The sequence below is a fragment of the Diadema antillarum genome, unplaced genomic scaffold (assembly GCF_040938485.1).
Source record: "Diadema antillarum isolate AM-2024a unplaced genomic scaffold, OU_Dant_1.0 seq00000682_RagTag, whole genome shotgun sequence".
NCBI lineage: Eukaryota > Metazoa > Echinodermata > Echinoidea > Diadematoida > Diadematidae > Diadema > Diadema antillarum.
Window position 1 is genome coordinate 1,517,704 of NW_027271587.1, and position 9,072 is coordinate 1,526,775.

General features: G+C 40.6%; 1 pseudogene; it reads right to left on the reverse strand.

Annotated features, from left to right (window-relative positions):
- Window positions 1-1,007: 1,007 nt before the first annotated feature.
- LOC139737130 (frizzled-4 pseudogene) lies at window positions 1,008-4,264 on the reverse strand (annotated as a pseudogene).
- Between the last annotated feature and the right edge of the window lie 4,808 nt (window positions 4,265-9,072).

Sequence of the window (9,072 nt, forward strand, 5' to 3'; positions counted from 1 at the left end):
TCTACATACAAAATTGTAATGCCAAAAAGCACTGGCACTGCCGACAATGATAATCGCTTTTCAATTACCAACATTTTCTTGATGAAGGATTATTAAAAACAACTCACAATGGCGACAAATTCCCATTGATAGTTCTTCCCGTTATCCAAGCTCAACTCAAATCATTTATGCCATCGATGCGAGAACCCCTCGACAGACAGTTTATAACGGCTCACCTTGGAGTAAACTGGAAGACAAAATTAAGGTTTATTTGAATATATAACACTACACTTATACCATACCTGTACCACACTTGTACAGAGTTACGTCAACTACATACTTCGATTTCATCTTCAGGTGAATTGCTCTCTTTTCCACGTGTACGGAACACAGTGTACATGTATCTATATATTCGGGTTATTTCTTTAGTCTTTAATCTGAGAAGAATTAATAAAGCCCGCATGCACGTACTCTGGGTAAAACTGTGTGACCTGAGTCCTTACGGGATGACACGGAGTTACAGAAACTGTTTGTGCTTTTCACTCACTACGATACAGTTTATGACAGGTGGTTATAGTTCACAAATGAATAAAGCAATATGTATACTTACAGTTTACACGACATTTCTTACAAATAATGTGTAATTTAACATAAGTTTCCATTCAGTAAAGTTCACTCTTGAATCAATCAAACGGATTTCATGATTTTTCTACAAATCGGCCATACATGTCACAAGTTTTTGTGGTAGTATACACATTAATTGCTTTCCACCAATGCTGAGCAAATATGCACCTGACTCAATACAACGTATCTAGTTAACATGGGATGCTATCGTGGGCTCAGTTCCGGCTGATGAACTCATATACTATGGGAGGTCAGACGAATGAGCCAGTTAATAAGAGCCAAAAATATTTGCCCACGGATATGGATTTGACGGCGATGTACATCAACATACAATGTAGTTACATGTCTATCAGATCGCTGCGTTGGTTCATTCGCAATTCATAGAAGATTGTGGCACCCATTAGACGACGTCGTTAAACGCTATACAGCGGTCTCGTCACCGTTTCGCTTTCGTGCAAGTTCCGCCTCTTTATCTTCTCCAAGTGGTGGACAGCAGAGAAGTCCGGGAGCAATCCTCTCGATGAATCTCCTCCAAGAGCGCACGGTCTTAGTGGACATGATCCACATACCACTGGTTATTCCCACAACGAGTGACATGAATATTTTCATCATAAATACTTCAATGTTTGGAGCCGCTTCGCCTTTCATCCACATAATCCTGTTCGAATGCTCATAGAAGAAACACGCAACGACTATAGTGGCTGGTACGGTGTAGAGAACAGAGAAGAGCCCGATTCTCACCATCAAGCGCTCCAACTTATCCGTCTTCGTACCGTCGTTCTTCATCACGGAGCGAATTTTGAACAGCGAGATGAAGCCGCCTAGAAGAAATAATGTTCCGATAGCGAGGTAGGTGAACAACGGTGCGATGACGAAACCAGTTAGGGCTTCAAGGCTGGAGTTACCCACATAGCACATCCCTGTGAGTTCATCGGCGTCGACCACGCGCATGACAAGAATAATGACAGTTTTGACGAAGGGGATTCCCCAGGCCGCTACGTGGAAATACGTGCTGTTCATTTGAATTGCTTCATGTCCCCACTTCAAGCCCGCAGCCAGGAACCACGTAAAGGTCAGAATTACCCACCAAATCGAGCTGGCCATGCCGAAGAAGTAGAGAATGAGGAATGTGACGGCGCAGCCGGTGTTTTCAAGTCCCTCTTGGATCAGGAATTCAGCCACTCCGTCGTCGTCGCATGCGATGACGTCACGGCCAGCAATCAATCTGACGATGTACGCGATACTGTAGACATTATAGCAGATAGACAGGAAGATGATGGGTCGCTCAGGGTATCGAAACCGGACGGTGTCCACAGCAAACGTTAGGACGGTCATTGCCGTGGTAAGAAAACATAGACCAGCCCAGATGGCCATCCATATCTCCGTGAACCGCTTTTCGTTCACAGCGAAGAGGAAATCGGCTTCGCAAAGAAGTGCGCACTCCTCGTAGCGTTTTACAAAGTGCCATTTATGTGGTTCCTGGTGATGCTGGCAGTCTGGCTCTCCGGGTTGAATCGGAGCAATGGCGGTTACTGGGCCATCTCCAGCATCACCACTGGTATCACTAGCCTCTTCGTGGGGAGGTTCCATACACAGCTGCGTCTCCTCGTCCTGAGGAAACTTTGAGCAGTTCAACGACTCAGGCCAGTTGTATCCAAAACTTTTCAAAACGGGCTCACAGTCCTTTTTGACACGTTCGCAAAGCGGTCTGCAGGCACTGACAGGAAAAGGAATTTTCTCTGTGCATAGTGGCACATAGGCTGAGCAGAGAAAGAAAGAGAGTTTGGGATGACAACCGTACTGAATGAGTGGAGTAAATGTCTGAAACTGAAGCTCAGCATCTTTTTGAAGTTCGTGTCCCAAAAGATTCGGCATTTGAGTGTGATTGTATCCAAGACCCTGGCATTTCTTTATGGTAATCGCTTCACACTTTGGCTGGGGATTGAAATCACCAAAGTCAAGATTATCATTGAAATCGAGACTAGCCTGGGCTAATCCACAAGGTAGCAACATCAACAGAAGCAGAACTTGAAGGCCTACATATACCGCGAGACTGGGCCTATGAATATGCGTTGTAACTTCCCTCATTTTGAGACATGTGTGACGAAGTAGGCGTAACATAAAGTAGCGTCCAGAGTCATACACGCAAAAATCTGACTGAAGATTAGCATCCATACCCGCACAAAATACGGTAGGCAGCTCAAGTTTCACAGTATTCGATCAAGGACACGACTTAAGACGATATATGTGTCGATAGGAGTCTGTTGATAATGATGACTACATTTCCCTTTCTTCAAATGTTGTCTTCAAAGGGCTGCCTACGTGCGCAATGTTTTCAACTAACAGTGTACCAAGAAATGTTGTTTTAACACCACCTTTCAACCCTGAGGTGAGGCTGTTTCCTTATCTGTTTTGCTCTGCCTTCGCAAATGCTCCAGCTGCAGTCCAACGCTCCCGGTCACGCCTTTCGAAGGCTATACCACATAATTAACTCCACATTTTTGTCGGATTTAGGGTCCCGGAGCAGTGGCACCAGCTGACACGGGCCGAGCTCGAGTAAAGCACACTTATTTCCAACGTAATCCGTGAGGGGAGAGCAGACGGCTGGTTCTCTGGTGATGGAAGTTCAAGCCCTCGAAGACAATCCCTTGGTAATCATAGTCTTCTCAAATGTAAGCACCCAATCATGCATGTCCCTTATGTAGGTTCTGGCTGTTAAAATTCATGTAACGAATACGCCCAAGTCAATTTCGGACTAATCACCCCGTTATGGTACGAAAGTCGTCTAGGGGAGGTAGACGACCCCGGTCCTCTCATCAACACAGACCCCGTACGACTAGCGGTAATAGCACTGTTCTCCTCGCCCGAGATCCCGGCACAATGAGTGCACGTGTAGACCTTTGCTCTCTTCGCTGCTCACTCTACCAACCCGCTTTTGTCCCCAAAACACATTTCCGCAGTCGAGTATCAACAGACTCGGCGATAAGCGATAGATCTGTGTTAGCTCTTTGGTATCTTAAGTTATTATTAATCCATCTCAGGCCTTTGCGAAGTAACTGTTTCTGGATGCTATGGTTTATTAATAATCCAAGACTCGCACAGGCACATATTGGTTCAGACTCCGCGTTTGTTGAGCTGTGTGAAATGAATTGTGTGAGTCCAGGATAGTGCGGGATACAATGGAAGAACACATTTGCTCTTGTTTTCTGTGACATGCAACTATCACCACAGTCTCGCAGTGCAAATCGATGACTATTGACATAACACGTGGTGCGTATCACAAATTCTAAATCCGTTCTCTCGCGCTCTCATTCCTCTGAAAACTCAAGCGACGACCAGTGTGGCAGAACAAAATCCAAGGATAACGCTCCGTGGAATGTCACATTGCCTCAAAATCCTGGCTTTAAAGGCAAGCTCGAAGAAGTGTCTGGGCTAACCGGGGGCTCAGAAATACTCCTTTTGCCAAATGCAGCTACGAGTTGAGCTTACAGTAGTTCTGTATTTTGTTCTATGGGTCTTGTCCTGTATGCGATGTTTGTTGGTAGAAGGGAGGCGAATCTTGGCTCTGTCATGATTCACTCTGCCTGAAGAGAACATCACAAAAGCAATAATTTTCCAGTAAAGTGCCTAGTAGTTGACGTCTGGGTTGCCTCCCACCGCTCTGTATCAGCTCCCGTCAAAAAGTGAGCAGAAGGGAGTGCATTGTTTTGCTATGCACGAAGCCACGCCCATAGAACACTGACCGGTTAATCCGTGATTGGCAGTCTTCCCAGGGGCGTGCGTTCATTGGCTGAATAGATTGCCCCTAGTTTTCCTGCTATTTCCATTCTGTGGGTGCTACGAAGCGGAGGGGGCTCGGCGTAGAATTTACGCATGGGTTCGTTCAGCAGCAGAAGTAGTGTGTGACGTGAGCACCACTTGATGTATTAAAAATCGAATCGATCTTGCAAGTCACCCCTCGGTCGCTAGAACTAATCAATGCGATTTTGAGAACAATTAAGCTTTTTTAATCTTCATGACTTATAAAGGAACAGACATGTTTAATCCCAACATTATAGATAGCCACTTATATCTACACCATCCAGTGTACACCGGGTGATTATTCGATAAAAAGAGAAAAAAAAAGCAAGTAAGAATTGCAACAACGAACCCAATGAATGTGCCTTTCTCGAAAAAAAAAACACCAAAACTCTGGAGCACCAATACAATATCTAGAACATTTGCTGTGAAATGATAAACGAGGCAGAACTTGCACCGGTCCATCAAATCGTGAAAGAGTTGAACACAAACTGCGAAGGAGCAATGATTTTTCTTACCCCAAAATCCACTTGTGAGTCCATTGAATCGGATGTGGGACGGAGAGGTATTCATACCCTATATGACGCGGAGACACTCCTCTTGCATGGTTGGGATGGGTTGCTTCATGCCACTTCTGGAACCGTTCTGTTATATATTGTTTCAATACGCAGTACGCTATGGATTTTTCCCCTTTTGCAGAGAAGGTGCATGATTAGATCGATAGACCACAATTAAGACAAAGATAATAGTTATAGAATCACAAATGTTTTCCATGGGTTTAAAAATCACTGATAGAAGCTGCAATCATTCATCTGATTTGGCAGAGTATATGAAGGCATCGCTTCTCAAATCTTCTACTGAATTGTACATAAGTACTTCCTGAATAGGCCTATGTAATTATATACACTAAGAATAATATGCCTGTATATTTTTCGTCAAATTCTTGTAGCCTTGTAATAACCAAGTAACGACGACCTTACAGTTTCCAAAATCACCTATACACCAAAAAGTGATTTGATAATGCATTATTTTGTTAAGTTGTAAGGTGATGACAACGTCACGTTTGTCGTCATCCATCCTCCCAATTTTCGTGTATTCGGTAAAATCATGTAAGACTTATTGAATTGAATTCATTTGTTCAACATAAAAAATAACAACAGAGAAAGATGTTGATTAACAATCATGACAAGCACAGAGTAAAGACGGATCTTTAGAATATATAAAGCTGAAGGAAAGCAGCCAACGAGGAATTAAGAGTTTCCTTAAAATCTGGCCGACCCAGATAATCAGTAAAAAAAAATAAGGCATTGGTGGTAATCATTTTCATATTTATAAAAAAAAGAGATGAACAAATATACAGATGTAAGAACTAAACAAAAAGAAATACAGCATGATGCACAAAACACTACATTTACATTACGAAGACGGTACAAACACAAAGTGAGTTATAATCATTAGATAAAATACACGTAATGCCAGCCAAGCATGTCAAGAACTTAGGAATTATATTTTTGTATGAAATTCTCCTTAAGCTTACGTTTGAATACATTAAAAGAGGTAACTTTACGAATATCATCTGGTATTGAATTCCATATAAGCGGACCTTGCTGAAACACAGATTTCTGAAATAACGATGTTCTTACTTTTGGCATGTGAAAATTCTCAGCGTTTCTGGTATGGTAAGAGTGAATGTGGCAATTTAAAGTGAAATAATGCAGCAGAGAATTGGGCAAAAGCTTTCTATGCCATAAAAACATCGTAAATAAGTGAACTTTTCGTCTTGTTCGTTTCAGTTTCTTTTTTCTTTTTAATTTCATTTTCATTTTTTTTTCATTTCATTTATTAGGTTTCCACACAAATCATACAGTGTTGTGTTTACAACATCCATCCATGACAATGTAAAGTGACACATAAATTATAAGTTATAAGTTCAGTATATACAAAAGCATTTACTTAGCACAAAATCAATTGAAATTATTCTCAAGGGTACATTCATGACGGATAAATAAAATTGTGTGCGGAGGGAACCTACATAGAAGCAGATGCTTGTAAATAAATGCTTGTAAATATCAAAACATAAACAAAACTTTTTGGTAACTAAAAATACATAATATTCACAAAACGCAGCTCACAAAAATGTACAGTTTATGCAGACGAAAATGCAAATGCAGATTGCAGATGCAAAAGAGTGTAGTAGTAGTAGTAGTAGTAGTAGTAGTAGAAGAAAGAGAGAGAGAGAGAGAGAGAGAGACATGAAGGAAACCTACAGAAAGCTGAAGCTTGCAAGAATAGCAGGTTTCCAAGGAATTATCAGTTCATAGCAATTTATGGAGATCGGCAATGTTTGAAACTGACCCGAGCATATATTCATATAAAAACAAGACAAAACAAAACAAAATAACTTTGTGCACAACCATGATATGGAAGAATTTATAGGATAAGACAGTGTATAGCGAGTTAACTCACCAGTAAACTAACTTTTCCTCTGAATTTACTTTCTTGTTTGGTTAAAGTTCAGTCCAGAACCATAAGATTGTGTATTGACAGGAGGAGGTATTAAAAGTGATTTGTTGTTAGACCGCAAGTTCCGGGAGGGTAGGTTTTCAGTTATCAACTGTTGAAAATAAACCGGTGCAATATTTCGCAAACATTTAAAGGTTAACAAAAGAATCTTGAAGTTAATTCGTTCACGGATTCTTAACATATGCAGTTCTCTCAGTAGTGGGGTAACCGACTCACGTGAACGACGTTTAGCAATAAGCCTGGCAACTGAATTTTGAACTCTCTGCAGTTTGTTGATTTGCGCATCAGGCAAACCATACAAGAGACTGTCGCAAAAGTCAATGCGAGACATAACTAGTGCCTGAGCGAGTCTCTTGGTTGTCTTTTTCGTCAGAAATTGGCGGATGCTGCCAATTTTGTGTAGGGCAAATGAGGCTGATCTGCACACATTGTTCACATGAGTCTTCAAAGACAGATTGTGATCAAATATGACACCCAAGTTCCTTGCATCTGTGCTTAAAGAGGAATTCTGGACAAGATGAAAGTTAACTTGAAAAGAAAGAGTAGATTTCGTTAGCACAACAATGGAAATATGATATAAATCGTACAGATATTAAGGAAGTTGAGGAAATTATAAAACTTCATAATTTTTGTGAAACAGTTCAGTTGAAATGTATATGCAAATGAGTGAGCTGATGATGTCATCTTCTCTCAATTTTCCTTTGATCGTGTAGGGACCTACATAACACTGACAAGAGTTCCATTTTTTTTCTGCTGCAATTATTTATGGCTGAGTGACTTCAAATAGTCAGATATAAGGGATTTGAGATTTGGGGCATATTTGTGTTTGAACAAAGAAAGGAAAAGAGAATGAGAAAATACAACAGCTAGGAATATGGAAATATTATGTACGAAATAATTAAATGTCAAGTTGAGAGGGATTGACATCATCAAGCAACTTATTTGCATATTTATGTTGACTGTTCAAAAAATGTTTTGCAAAACTTTGCATTAATGACTTCCTTAATTTGTATCCGATTTGATCAAATGTTCACTGTACAGTATACTGGTCTGGAATTTCCCTTCTAACACTTCAATCGTTTGCTTTACGTTTACTCCTTGAAAAGGTCTATGGAAGTTACTAATTTATACTACGTCTTTCATTGCTCTCCTGGTGTTGTTGAACTGTCAAATGGTTTTCTCTTACTCTGTTTTCTCTTCATATTTCCATAGAACGAGTTATTTTTTCTCACTCTTGGCTGGAGTTCATTGAGGTCTCGTGTCGTCACGCACAATGAGCAGCCACGACAGGACAAAAGGTGGCAGGGAGCTGACTGCACTTGATAAAAGGCGTGGTAATACTGGCATAGAATTAAACCTAATCGGTGCAACGTGCTTAACACTCACTCGATCAGCTGTGCTGGGTATTATAAGCTGAAGAAAATATGACGAGGTTTTTGTTTCCTGTCCAATCAGTTTGGAAAAAAATGAGATGGAATGAGATTAGATCGGAGCATTATGCCGCAGGAGGTGTGATTAAGGGGTCAGGAACCTCAAATCGCTCTGCTTGGTTCCTCGTCTTTGCCTGCCATGGTCTTCTATAAGCTGTGAAGAAATAACCCCTAAATATATATTATTTCACCCCTAATCTGTCATCTCTGGTTGGCCATATGTCTGCCCATTTCTCTTTTAGACTCTTAGGAGTTTTAAAATTGGTTTGCTGTTGTCATTGTTTTACTATTATCATTCATAGATTACATCGTCTTATTATCTTTTTAAATGTATAATAATTATTAGCATATTATCATTGTCGTAATAATCTGTATGGTCATAATAATATTCACATTTAACATTCATCATTCATATTCGTAACTGTCATCTAAACTCCTGCCCTTCTTGAAATCCATCTTACAAAATGAGGATAATGATGACATTATAAATCACAATAAAACTAATAGACGAAGACGACGAGGAGGAGGAGATATTGGAGGAGAAGGAGAAAAAGTTTATTAGAAGAAAAGATTACAACAAACACATTGCTGATGCATACTATGATGGTGATGATTCTTTTTGGTCTTTGGTCACTGTGATTCACGCATTACGCGGGCCATGTATCCTACCAGGAAGGTGCGACAAATTTTTACGTTATACGTTTACTCACATGAATGT